The sequence below is a fragment of the Chenopodium quinoa genome, unplaced genomic scaffold (genome assembly GCF_001683475.1).
Source record: "Chenopodium quinoa cultivar QQ74 unplaced genomic scaffold, ASM168347v1, whole genome shotgun sequence".
NCBI classification, from domain to species: domain Eukaryota; kingdom Viridiplantae; phylum Streptophyta; class Magnoliopsida; order Caryophyllales; family Amaranthaceae; genus Chenopodium; species Chenopodium quinoa.
The window spans coordinates 914001-929025 of NW_018742681.1; positions in this window are offsets into that span (position 1 = coordinate 914001).

A 15025-nucleotide genomic window follows, 5' to 3' on the forward strand; every position below is an offset into this window, starting at 1 on the left:
TGGTATACATATGTCATAATATATTCTTTAGTAGTAAAAATAGAATTTTATAGAATACTAGAATTTCAATGATAAATAATACTACATACAATTCTAATACTACACATATTATACCGCTAAATAATGGAGGAGTGATGGACCGCTACCTAGGATGGGCGCCCATGCCTAATACCAGGGGGCAAAAAAGTCATTTCGTGTGAAAGTACCTCAGTAAGACATGAGTAGTTATTGTCTGTAAAAAAAAACAAGGCTTGTAGTTACGGCTGTAAATTTTATTCTCTTTTTTTTCTCTCTCTCTACATCGCCGGAATTCTCATCGGAAACCTAGCTAAATCGAAGCCAAACCTAGAGAAATTGAAGCCATATCCACGCTTAATCCTAACGAGGCAAGAAAGATCTTTCTACGAAGCCATATCCTCACGTAATCCTAACGAGAAAGGAGACTTCGCTGACCAGTTAGGGTAATTAGGGTTGCAATTCGGAATTCACGACCAGTTAACTACACTGATGTCAGGTAAACAAGAAGTGTTTAAATTATTGGTTTATGCATAAATTTTAAATTTTTATATATTTCATGAAGGAAAATTCTCTAAAATTCCTGTTGTTTGTGCCATAGGCGGTCAGAGGGGAAGAAGGGGTGGTAGAAGTTGTGGACGAGCCTGTAATCCTGCTGAAAAGGTCAGTTGTTTTGTTATTTTTATGTAATTGCTAATTGTGAATTTGTGAGAAGGTGACGACAGTTGCTTGCAATTTTTAATTTCTTTGGATGTTTGCAATTGGTAAGGGTAGTAGTATCTCAATTGGTTTGTTGTGTTAATTTGGTAATTAAGAACTTGATTGGCCTTAAAAAATTAAAATGTGACATTGTATTTCAGATGTTCATAGTTAGGATGGAAAAATTGGCCTTAAGGATTTGGAAAAGTTTCAGTTCATCTGAATGGAATTTGATGATTTAAGTAAATGAACTATTTCTCAATGGTGTGTAAAATTGGTTATTAATGTGATGTGGTCAGTGAAGGGTTGTTGTTGTAGTTGTTATGGTATTAAATTATGTAGGTTAGGGAATAATGTTCAATGTTTGGTAAATGACTAAAGTTGAATGAAGTGGTTTGAGGTTATGATAATTGGCTTTATGTAGTTGCGATATTTATAAGCATATATGAAAAAGTGCTTCTGTGAAGTGGCTCTATTGTTGTTATTGATCTAGTCAATTTAGTGGTGATTTGATGTAGTTTCCTTTTTAATTGAAAGGTGTACAAGAAATTCATGATGATTATGAACAGTCCTACTCCTATTGCATAATTGGGTTTAAAATTTTCCATAAGCTTATTTTTGCTTATGATATGTTCTAATCAATGTAGAAAAGTTATAGTTGTTTCGAGGTTTTTTGGATGTCCTGCGGGAGAGTTACAACACCAAGACTAGCCTTGGACGCATGTACCTGCAAAACAACGAAGACTCCTATGGGTGGGAGTTCTTCCTCCGACGATCAAGTTAGAACTTGTTCGGATGTAAAAAGTGCGGAATGTAAAGGGGGGATCAGGCTCCACTTAGGAGAGGAGTGATCATTACACTGTCTCAAACAGCCTCAAAATCCGAGCCTTAGCTATCAAGAAGTGCAATTAAAGCTGGAGTTAATGCGCAGCAATTAATATACACGTGTGTTTAATAATTTCCGAATGATGTTCCTCAAGGGGAACATCTCTCTTTTATAGGGTCTCGTACTGCATGCCCAGTACTAGGTTTCAGAAACCTAGGACTGACTGGGCTTGACTAGGAATTTGGGTCGTTAAAGGCCACTTTCCTAATTGGTAATCTATCTGCCACGTGTCGTGGCCTGATTTGGTCCACCTTGGACCTTTCACGAGGTGACACGTGGCAGAATCTGGTTGGTCCACATGGATGACACGTGGCAGAGTTCAATTGGTCCACGTGGCAGGGTAAAAATCCCCCAATCATTTGCCCCTCGTAGGGGTGACGTGGCTTGCCACGTGGTGCCTGTGATGGGTGTCACACTCTGACTGGCCAACGGTTGTTACCTATGAATAGGGCATGTCCCAATCATTTTTTTTTGGTCCAACGGTTTTTTTTTTTTTTTTTTTTTTTATCGTCCCTATGAATAGGGCATGTCCCAATCATTTTTTGGGTATTTCCAAAAATTTTCAGACAGTACTCTTGAATACTTTGTCTTTTTTCTAAGAAAGAACGACTGTCGTTTGCTCTTATAGCCGCCGAAGAGTTTTCAAGCACCTTCATCTTTACAGACAAAAGGTAACCGCCTGTTTTTCTTTCGTGCTTTCTCTTTGTTTCTTTTTTTTTTGAAAATGGTTTCCCAAAAGCACACGGCACGGCCTAGGTTAGTGATCAACTAGTCACCGGGGACGGCTGAATCTAGAACTAGGACTGTCGACTGCCCCTTGCTGGACCACCCTTTGCGAACTGCCCCAAGTCTGACTATCTATGTGTCTGTGCAGCACTATGGCCAGAACTAAAAGAACTGCAAGGGTGACCAACTTAGACGGCTCCTCCTTCTATGCGCCTGTCAGTGAGATATCTGACGTGCCGCTTGGCGCCCCAAGCACCCCAGTGATTCCATTTTAGAAGAATCAGGGGAGGAGGTTCAAAATGACATGCCGGGCTTTGTTGATCTAGCCCATCAGGCGGACGCTAGGTCCGAGAGCTCAGGTAGTGACTTTAAGCCAAGTACTTCAAGCAAATTCTCTGACAACTCTGTAGAGAGGCACTCTCGGCTGGCGACAACGATATAATCCCTTTCAGTAGAAATGGGAGAAGACTGGGCGGAGCCGTCTGCCACCTGCCGAGAGCAATATGCTGCCTACTATCATCATGTTCCTACAAGCAGGCGGAAAATTACGGCGGACAAAATAGGAAGCTTCAGAGCTTACTATGTCATGGGGCATGGTTATATCTTATGCACGCCGGATGCCGAGGACACTGTAGTCTGGCCATAAGGGTCCAGCTACGGGGACGAATGTTTTGGCTGCTATGAGGCGGCTATTAAGGTTGGCCTAAGATTTCCCCTACATCCGGCTGTGGAGCGAATCCTAGACAGATACCAGCTGGGAGTCTGGAAACTGGCCCCAAACTATTGGTTCAACATCTTGGGCTATGTTGCTGGCTGCAAATTAAAATGCACGAAGTAGACCCCACCTTTGAAGCATTCGCCCACATGCACTACCTTAGCCGAACATTAAAAACAAGCGGGACCGGCTGGTACCAGTTGTCTAGACACTAGGGCAATATGATGACTTTGGAGAAGGAGAACAAATGGAAAGATTGGAGGAACACCTTCTACATTGTCTCCACCCCTAACAAAGTCAAAAATAAAAAATTTAATAGGTGGAACAGGAACCCACCTTTCCTAACAGGCGGATCTGAGCTGCCGCTTGTTCCTCGTAGAGCCAGAGAGGAGATCCTTGACAAAGGCCTCTTCAAGGTGGATATCCAAGCAAACCCCGAGATTATATTCTCAAGTATAACTGGCTATACGATGGGAGGCCGCCTGTGGCCTTAGTGGAGTGATGCCGAGAGGTAGTTGACTGCATGTTCAAGTGTTTTGTAAAACTTGGTTGATTTTGTTTCAAACTAACTCTTTGATTCATCTTTTACAGATCAAGCTATGGAGAATCTCTCGGCCTCAAAGAAAGCTGCTACTCAATACCGCTCGGCCATCCTGGGCAAGCGGCCTGTTCCGGAGTCGCCTGCTTCATAGGTGCCCAAGGTGAGCCTCTTTTTCATTTGTTTAAGTCAAAATATATTTGTTGTTGCCTGCTTCTCACTCTGTGGCTTTTCTTGCAGGGCGACCTTAACGACCCCTCCCCTCACTCACAGCCGGATCCGAAAATTCGGAAACAGACGGCTGGTGACGTGACAACCCTAGTAAACCTAGGAAACATGTGGCCAGTAGGTCAGAGAGAATCCATCCTCCCAAGTCTCCAGCCGTCCCTGAGGTCAGTCGGCCTCCCAAGGAGAAGGAAGTGGCGGATGAAGGTATCAAAGACTTGTTTCCTTTCCCTTACCCATTGAGGGTCAAATTCAATCAGCAGTCGCCTAGTACCTCTGAAAGCAGTCGGTCTATTGGCCGAATTTACACCAAGTACTTAAAAAACGTTGAATGGGCAAATGTTGAATGGGCAGATGCCTCTCAACGGCCAGATCTTGTACAACTAGCCAAATCCATGCTGAAAGCCATCTCTATTAAGGACATGGAGGCGGTTAGAGGAGTCGACACCCTCAACCTGGACTCCATCCTCGCTCTTCTGGCTGAGGTATAGTTGTAAAGAATTTCTATTTCTAGTTTATATAACCTGTGAGCCGCCTGTAACTGACTGTTTTTTTGGCCGAGTGCAGTCTATGCTGCGAGTGAACGGTCTTCGTACGCCCATCAACAAGAAGACTAAGGAGGTAAATGCTGCGAATGCTCGCTCCGCCTCTTCTCATGATAAGGCCATGTTTCAGATTGCCCAAAATGAAATATTGACAACTGACATACTATATTCACAGGCAACCGCCAACCTGTAGGTCAAGGCTAACTTGGACGCTGCGAAGAAGCAGGTCTCTGAGCTGGAACAGCAGTTTATGGACCTCAAGGACAAACTCGAGCCTCTCAAAGAGGCGGAGAGGGAAGTAAACGGCCTCCGAACTCGGGTGGACAAACTGAAGCAGTGGCTGGCTAACTAGGAAACCCAGCTTGCCAAAAAATACACTTCTAGGTTTAACGAGGAGAAGCAGGCCTTGGTCAAGGACATGATGGACGACTATAATGTCATCATGGAGATGACCTGGGCGACTCTTTTCCGGAGGCCAGCTATGAAGGTTGGAAGATTCAGTTTACCGCCTGCACCAAGGAATATCATGACAAAATCATGAATGCTGGTGAAGAGGAGGAGGGCGAGTCGTTTGATTCCGCATCCGGGGGGTCAGACCAGGAAGAACAGGAGGAAGGGGAGGATAATGAAAAAGAACAGCAGCCGGCTGGGGACCAAAAGGATGCGGCTGCTGATACTCAACAACCCCCTCCTACTGCTTAAGCTTTCCCTGTTTTTATATCAACTTTCTTCGGCCTGCGTGCCGATTGTTTTGTATCATTACCCGACCAAGGGGTCGGGGTTTATTGACAATTGTAACTTTTTCGTCGGTCTTCTGGCCGACTGTTTATATGAATCATCCGATAGTTTTGTCGGATTTACCAATTTGCACTTTGCTTTGAATTTTTGTATTTCATAAATTTTGCTAAGTATAATTGCCTTTTTGTATAGATGCTTTGAATACTTTTCAATGTGCCGATTATTTTGGTATACCGACTATTTTTGCCCCTGGGCGGCTGTGCGCCTGGTTTTCAAAGGCTGATGGATTGACTTGGAAATTTTTGATACTTTAAAGAGTATGGCTGATTTCTAAGTCAATCAATCACTAAGGTTCTGGACAGACGTATTGTTTTATAAATTAAGAATATCTATCCATATGCCTCATTTTGATCGTTAGGCCATAGGCTTTACTTAGATCATCCGGCCATAGGCCTCATTTGTTTAGAGTGGAACAACACATAGCCGCTTAGTTTGTTAAACTTAGCTTATTTCTACTCATGTTGGAGTAGTAAGAAAATAATTAAAAGTTCGTTTGCTTATTAGACAGGCGTCCCCCCCACCAACCTTTTGAGAGGATGCGCACATATACAAAGTACTGAAAACAAATAGCAACTTTTTATTGATGTGCTTTCATTTACAAAAAATTTACAAGTCTCAGAAGTAGTACTTTTTCAAGTTGTCTACATTCCAAGTTCTAGCTAGCTGCTGGCCGTCTGGTATTTCCCGGCGGAAGGTGCCTCCTCGTACTTCTTCATAGATCCGGTAAGGGCCTTTCTAATTGGGAGTCAGCTTTCCCTGCTCATTAGCCCTACCGGTTGCCTCTATTTATCGCAACACAAAGTCCCCAACTTTCAGGGGGGCGCTTGTGCACTTTTTTATTGTAGGCTCTCGTCATTATCAGATAGAGATATCATGGTGCAAGCCGGAATTGCCCATGCGTTTTGGGAGTGAGTCCAGTGCTAGCCGCATGGCCTCCCAGTTAGCCTCCTCATCATATAACATAACTCGAAGAGTCTGCTCATAGTGTTCAATAGGCAAAACAGCTTCTGCCCCATAAACCATGAGAAATGGAGTTTCACAAATCGCCCCTTTTTCACTGTGATGCCGTTTGGTTTGAAGAATGCGCCTGCTACCTTCCAAAGAATGATTAATACAGTCTTCGTTAATCAAATTGGAAAGAATGTGGAGGCGTACATTGATGATATGATAGTCAAATCCAAACTACAAACGGGCCATCTTACAGACCTCCGAGAAACATTCGCCACACTCAGGCGGCACCAGGTCATGCTCAATCCCAAGAAATGTGTTTTTGGTGTTGAGTTTGGGAAGTTCCAAGGATTTTTGATTGATTAAAGAGGGATAGAGGCCAACCCAGAAAAAATACAGGCATTCATAGACATGCAGTCGCCTCGTACTGTAAAAGAAGTTCAAAAATTAACAGGATATCTGGTGGCTTTGGGGAGATTCCTCAGTCGGTTAGGTGACAAGTGCCTCTATTTGTTCCAAGCAATTAAGAAGAAGACTGCGTTTGAATAGGGGGTGGATGCCGAGGCAGCCTTCCAAAAGTTGAAGGAACACTTGCAGTCTCTACCAAGGATGGTCAGTCCTTTGCCAAAAGAAGTGTTGTACATGTACCTAGCTGTCTCTGACCATGCGCTTAGTGCTGTTCTCCTTGCTGAATGAGGCGGCACCCAGCTTTCGCTCTACTTCATCAGTCATGTTCTACGGAATGTAGAGCTTAGGCACCCTATGGTTGAAAAATTTAGACTTGCCTCTTCTTGGCGCATCCGGTCGTGATCTACACTAACCAACCAATCAAGCTGCCAATGACAACCATGGAATCATCCAGCCGAATGATCAAATGGGCGATTGAAATCCAAAGCCTTGAAATTACTTTTGAGCCAAGGGAAGAAGTGAAGGGACAAGCTTTTGCTGACTTCATTGTTGAAATGACCAGGCCGGCTGATCCTGAAAACATTGAACAGGTTTGGAAGGTATATTTGTACGGGAGCTCCACCCTGAACGATTGTGGTGCAAGCGTCATATGTCAGTCTCCTGAAGGAGACAAGTATGAGTATGCACTACGTTTCAAGTTCCAAGCCTCAAATAATGAGGCAGAATATGAAGCCTTACTTGCCGGCATCCGCATGTGTAAGGCGGCTGGGGCAAGGAAAGTGGACGCCTGTTATGACTCACAATTGATTGTTAGCTAATACCACGGTGATTATGAAGCCACGCATCCGGCTATGATCAAGTATTTACAGGCGGTCAAAGAAGAGGTTGGGACGCTTGAGGAATTTCATTTGAGTTAGATACCCAGGTTTGAGAATAACCAGGCGGATGCTCTCTCCAAATTAGCATTATCCTCCTCTTGTGACACACCAAGCTCAGTTTTTTAGGAGGTGATGGAAAAAAAGAGCATCGAAGAGGAGCCCATTGGAATCCTAGATCGAAGCTGAACCTGGATGGATGGAATCCGGGCATACTTAACAGACGGCACCTTGCCGGATACTTACCCAGAGATGGTCGCAATGAAAAAACGTGCGGTTAATTTTGAAATCCACAATGGAGAGCTTTTTAAGAAAGGCTATCTCCAACCTTTTTTGAAATGTGTCACATTAGAGAAGGGCCGAGAGGTCCTAGAAGACTTGCACTCGGGCTTCTGCGCCTCCCACATAGTCGACAGGACCCTAGCAAAGAGAGTCAGGCGGAAAGGCTACTTCTGGCCTACCCTAGATTGTGAAAAAACGTGACAAGTGTCAAAGGTTTGGCAAGCTCATCCATCGTCTGGCCACTGACCTGACGGTTATCCATAGCCCAGTACCATTCGCCAAATGGGGCATGGACATTCTAGGTCCATATACGCCTGCTACAGGCGAATGGAGGTATATTTTGGTTGTTTTCGACTACTTCACCAAATGGGTAGAGGCGGAGGCAGTCAAAGGCATTAAAACAAAAGATGTTATCTCCTTCATTTGGAGAAATGTCATCACCCGGTATGGGGTACCCATGTCTATGGTCTTTGACAATGGTCCTCAATTTGAGACGCTTGCTCTTAAGAACTGGTTGGGAGACCAAGGGATCTCTCACTATTTTGCATCAGTCGTCCGCCCCCAAGCAAACGGCCAGGTTGAAGCCTTCAATAATTTAATCTCCGATGGCATCAAAAAGAAAATTGAAAGAGCTAGCGGCCTATGGGCTGATGAGCTACCGCATGTTCTGTGGGCCATCAGGACGATTTGAAAAGGGGCGACTGGTGAAACTCCATTTCTCATGGTTTATGGGGCAGAGGTTGTTCTGCCTATTGAGCACTATGAGCCGACTCTTCGAGTCATGCTTTATGATGAAGAGGCTAACAGGGAGGCCATGCGGCTGGCACTGGACTCACTTCCAGAACGCGTGGGTAATGCGGCCTTGCGTCATGAGATATACCGTCAGACAATGACGAGAGCTTACAATAAAAGAGTGCACAAGCGCCCCCTGAAAGTAGGGGACTTTGTGTTACGAAAAATGGAAGCAGTCGGTAGGGCAAACGAACAGGAAAAACTGACTCCTAATTGGGATGGCCCCTACCGAATCTATGAAGAAGTTAGAGGCGGCACCTACCGCCTGGAAACACCAGACTGCAAGGCAGCTAGCAAGAACTTGGAACGTAAATAACTTGAAAAAGTACTACTTCTGAGATTTGTAATATATTTGTACATTAAAACATATTAATAAAATTTGCTATTTATTTTTTAGTTTTTTGCAAGTCTCCTCAGTGGGGCAAGCCGCCTGTGCAATACACAGTCGGGCTTACTTCTTTTAATCGCCTACTATAACACGAGTAAAAATGCTAAGTCTAGATAGCTTAGCAACTATGTTCTTTTCTGAACAACCTAATGAGGCCAATGGCCGAATGATCAACTTAAGGCCCATGGCCGGGTGATCCTAATAATATTAAACTAATATGTCTGTCCCAAACTTGAGCAGGCGTCAGGCAACATCCATCCGGATGAATTTGTCGCAGAGAGCATCTCCCATTTGGGTGGCACATTGCTCCATAAAACTAAAACAAACGGCCCTACCGAATGTCTCTAAAACAGCCTCGCAGTCGTTTGAGATGAGACGAAGATAATGAAAGGAATGGTGTCCTTCCAACAAGTGTATTATTCTGATAGAGGGTTCAGAATTATTATAGAGCTAATTCTTCAGTAAGGTCAAGTGATCAGAATGCCTAGGTGGAGGCCGCTTCCGATTAGTAATATTAAGGTATAATTAATATTACAGCTTAATCTTAACTGAACCCTTCGGGTCGAACCCAATCGAACAACCGATCCGAGACGACGAATTACTTTGAAGGATTTAATGAGTCGGCGGAGTTTTACGAATACAGACGTCGGATATCGAGCCTAGGGCGTCGAGACCGAGCGTCGCAAAATCACAAGCGACAAGTACGAGCATAGCTGTAGCTAGGCTAGGCTAGGTCATTGCAAGCCTTGGCGCACCATGATTTTCTAGGCGAGGCATGAGTGCTAGGCGCACAAGGCAGCCCATCGCAGCCCTAGCATCATGCCTAGGCGCCATCGCAGCCCTAGCACCACGCACAACACCATCGCAGTGCTAGGCACGTGCGTGTGTGCGTGTGCGTGTGCACCATCGCCCAGCACCAAGCCCAGCATGCGTGGCTCGCTAGCAGCACGCATGCTAGGCCTTGCGTGCGTGAAGGCCTAGCTGACATGGATGTGCGTAGCTATGTGTGTGTGCGAGGGATTGCGTGGGAGTGCTGGACCAGTGCCAGCATAGCATGCTAGCAGCGCACAGCACTAGCACGCAGCACCAGTGCCAAGCATCGCCCAGCACCAGCACGCACTGCCTTGCTGGGGATGCAAGGCTGCTGGCTAGTGCTAGCTAGCAGTGCTAGTTGGCACGCTAGCTGGCAGCCAGCACAGCCCTCCTTGAAGCCGGTTTGTGTGTGGTTGTGGGGACAAAGCAAAGCCTTGGGGAGCAAGGCAATGGTCCCCCCCCCACCCAACCTTGGGCATGACTCTTTAGCCCCTAATTGGGCCACTTGTCGATTAGTGATTGATTTAATTGTTTATTTAATTTGGAATTAAATAAATTATTGAATTTACCAACTCTCCCACATTGATGGGAGATTGGAAATCAAGGGTCCATTTCCCTATAAATACCAAGGCATGGGTATTGGGAATGAATACACTTGAGTAGAATTGAAAAGGCAACTCTTGATTTGAGGAAACGTTGAATTCGTAAAACTCTTAGTTTTATATGTCCGGGCCTCGACTAACCTTCGAGGCTTAGGACGCTCGCGTCGGGTTCGAGGGTACGATCCCGTCGGAGGCCTCGTATTTTTGTGGATCAAGTAAGAGCTCATAGTTGAGCGAAGCACGCGTCAAAGGTATAATCTTTTATCCGTAATTATGTTTTAATTATGTTTTGCTTGTTAATTGCATTTATTATGGGGGCGGGTCTTGGCGGGTTTCATTCCGCGTAGTGTGGGTCACTTCGAAACCCTACATTAGTATCAGAGCCACGCTCCTTTTAATTTTTGCAATTATTGATTAATTAAGGTGTTTTAAAGTAAGATTTAAATTCTGGTTTTGCTTTTCTAATTAGATTAGAAGCTCGTTTTAATTAATTTTAAAACTCCTATTTTTATCGATTTGGCTGTCGAACTCAGATTTTGGCTCAGAAATAGTGATTTTTGGGTGGAAAATCAACATTCTGAAATAGATTCAACCCTTTTTAAGGACTGTCCAGAAGCCAAATTCGAACCAGAAACCCAAGTTTTTGGGGTTTTTTCGTTTTTTCAACGAAAATTTTAAATCTTTTTAAGTCTTGATTAATGCAAGCATTACAAGGTTAGATTAAATGCATTATTGCATCCCTAATCTACTGCTATTTTAATTATCCTTAGTATAATTATGGAGTTTTAATTAGTTCTTGAGTTGATATGCTATTTTTCACACTAACTCTATTTTTCACAATTATACAAATAAATTGCATTAATATGTGAATGTGTAATTTTAAGTTCCCAAGTATGTTAAAGTTCTAATCTTTAAAGGTTTAAATGATTGAAACTCTAACCCTAAATTCCATATTGAACAAAGTTTAGATTTTTCATTTTGGTTGATTAAAATCCTTGAAGTTCAAATACTTGTGAGTAAAATTTTGATTAATCTTCATATTGGAAGATGTAATCTTGGTATTTTACACAAGTATGAAAGTTGGAAAATTTTTATCATTAGATGGTTAATTTATTTTTCTAACTCCCATTTGTCAAATCCATTATTAATTTGCATATTGGCTAAATTAATTATGGACATAGCTATTTTTATTTTAAGCATAAAGGAAGACCTAAATTATTTCAAAAATAATTTTTTTTGAATGATTTAGGCTTGTGCACCGTTAAAATTGAATTTAATTAAGTTGGACTTATTTTATTTTCATTTTGCCCTAAATTAATTCTAAACTAAATTTAGATTAATTTTATGTCACACGAAAATCGGGATTAAAATCCCGAGAAATGGCACGCAAATCGAGGCAAAAACATCCAAGCGCCACCAAGGCTAGCCGGGCTGCCTAGCAGCCCACATGTGGCTGCCTATGGTGTGTACAGGGATGTGCCTTGAGGGGCTGCTGTGTGGCATGGGAGTTGCGTGCTGCCGTAGTGCTAGGTGCGTGGCAGGGATGCTGGAGTTTCTTGTGCGTGCTACTAGGCAGCGAGGCAGCAAGCCCCAGCCAGCCTCCATACGCTGCCAGGCACCAGCTAGCAAGCTAGCATGCGCAACATGCGTAGTGAGCTGCTAGTGCTGGCTAGCGCAGCATGCTACGCTGGGCATGGATGCTGGCACACAACACAGCAGGCGCAGCACATGGGCTGCCTAGCCGCCATGGTGCGCACCCACCAAGCGCTTGTGTGGGCTACGTTGCTTAATTTTTGAGCTATGTAATTTTGCGAAAATTTTGCCGTTTTAAATTATTTATGTAATTATTTTAACGAGGTTGGACCTCAATTTTGACAAATTATGGGTTATGCCGACTTAATTAATCGGATTAATTATGTATGGATGCGGAATTTAGTGGGAGCTTATTTGATTACTTGAGCATTTTGCTTTTAGAAATAATGGATTAAACAACTTTGACTAGTTTTAATTAGGCGCTTTAATCGGATTAACCACCTAAGTTAGTTACTAGTTTTGCGTATTTAATTATGTATTTCGTAAAATGCATGGGCCATTCACAAATAGTGAATGGGTGAATGAAAGATTGTTTTCAAAACAGGTTATTGAAAAAGGCAACTAGTAGGGCCGGAGTAGGATAGAAATACGGACTGCGTTCCGTTATGTATTATTGTAAATCTAAATACGGTCTGCAAACCGTTTAGTATTTTTGTACTTTAGATTAATCTTAGTTGTACTAGCTAGTTATTTTTTTTTTGGCAAAGATGTCTCAAGACGGCGTTTCGATGAAGACGAGCCAAGATGAAGACCCATGGAAATTGAAGATTTCAAGGGGTCATGCTAGTTGCCAAAATGCGTCAATTTATGCTTTATATATATTATTGTTATATATGAATGTTAGATGCATGTCCAGGATTTCTACATGTTGCGATGATTAGTTAAGTTCACTTAAATCAAACCAACATAGTAACCCTAGGTCCCTTAATAATATTGAGCTAAAACTTGTCGTTCCAAGAACAACACTTACCGAACTAATGCGCGTATGTGATGGGCAACGCCAAAGCGAGGCATCACTACTAACCTAAGAACGTAAGGTATACTAGGTATACAAGTTGTCTAGGTTAAGCTCAACGATATCAGTAAGGAGTCCTTAGATGTCGTGGCAAAAGAGATAAAATGTCAAGAATGCATTAGATGCGACATTTTATCAAACCGAGAGTAGCTTGGAGCTATTAGCAATTGGATTGCTTACCTTAAGATATTTAATAATTAAGACAAGCCAAAGCATGCTTAACCATTTCTTGATCTTTGGGATCTCAGAATCATTTTATTCTTGCCCATAAGGGACAATTTATTAATGCGTGGATTAAATGCTCAATAAGATTGAAAATATGCATGAACGCTTTTAAATTTCAACTTATTGGTTTATGAATGGTTTTTCATTTCAAATTCTTTCAATTGTAGAACAATGTCTGCAAGTAACTCAAACAACAACCAAACGTACCCGGAACTCCCCGAAAAGTTGGCCTTTTCTTTGAACTTAGTCAACTTCAAGGAATGGGAGGAGGAACTCAGGAGAACTCTCCGGAATTGTTCCTTGGAGTACACTCTTGATACTCCCATTCCAAGCTTCTTTGCCAAAGGGATCATGACCGATGAGGCTCATGAAGAATGGTCTTCCAATTGCAAAAAGGTTTCACGACTTATGGCAAATTCCATCCCGGAAGATTGGAAGGAAACCCTTTCCTCCTACCTTCCGAACATGTTCCTCAAAGCACTTGAGGACGTTGTCAATGTAAGAGTCACCAAGAGTGACAATGGAAACTATGATGGACTCGTGTTTGATTTGACTAGGTCACTCTCAAACATGAGGATAAAGCCACCAAACGTGGGATGTCTTGCTAAGGAAAGTTGTCGGCTTTGGACCAAGGTCTACAATGCCAAATTGACACCCGGCATGCCCCTCCGACCTCATGTGCTTGGAATGACTAGGCTCTTCAAACACATGCAGCTTCTCGGAATCTCATTGGAGGATGAGATGGCGGGGCACATGTTGCTTGCTTCACTCCACTCGGGCTATGATGCACTTAGAGTGCATATAGCTGCAGGGAAGGAGACACACTCCTTAATGGAGGCAGTGCAACTACTCAGCTGAGCCACCGCATGTGGAATGACCGAGAGGCCCTTAAGAGCAAGGAGAAGGGAGTTCAAGAAGGTCAAGGAGAAGATACGTTTCTTCTATTGTGGTGGGCAAGGCCACTACAAGAGAGAATGCAAGCTCTTTCGAGAAGAGGAAGAGAGTAATGGAGCATCTGCCTCAGGTATCTTCCTAAACACTTGTGAATTAAGCTTATCATAGGTATTAGATACCAATTATGACTCACTTAATGTTGCCTTTTCAGGGACCAAGTGAGAAGCTTATCAAGTGTTGGTGCATGGACAAGTAGACGACGAAGATGATTTTTCGGTTGTGCTTGCATGCACTATTTTGTCTATGACATGTAATTAAACTAATCTTAGTTTTTCATCATGCTTTTGAACATAATATGATCTATGGTGTTGGACACCTAGTTATTTTGCATGTAAGACTTTGACAATAGTTGTTTCAAAATTGTCTTACAAATATATGTTCAATGAAATTGCATGTTTTTACATATGATTAGACAAAAGTTGATACCACTTAAACTAAGACCATTAAGAATTCAACTTCGTTAACAAACATTAGTAAATATGGCTATATCTACTTAAAGTCGAATAAATCTGAATCCTTTGATGAATTCAAAGAATTTCAGAAAGAAGTTGAGAATCAACTTCGCAAGAAAACTAAAGCACTTCGATCGGATCGAGGTGGCGAATATTTGAGCCATGAATTCGGCGATCACTTGAAAGAAAATGGTATTCTTTCAGAATTGACACCTCCTGGAACTCCTCAATGGAACGGAGTATCCGAACGGAGGAATCGAATCTTGTTAGACATGGTTCGATCAATGATGGGTTTTAGTGAACTTCCTATCTCTTTCTGGGGACATGAAACCGCGACACTAACACTGAACCGCGCTCCGTCAAAAGCTGTTGAAAAGACTCCATATGAATTATGGACTAAGAAACCTCCTAGGTTGTCTTTTCTTAAGATTTGGGGATGCGAAGCATATGTCAAACGATTAATTTCGGACAAACTTCACCCCAAATTGGATAAGTGTTTCTTTGTGGGATACCCAAAAGAAACCAAAGGGT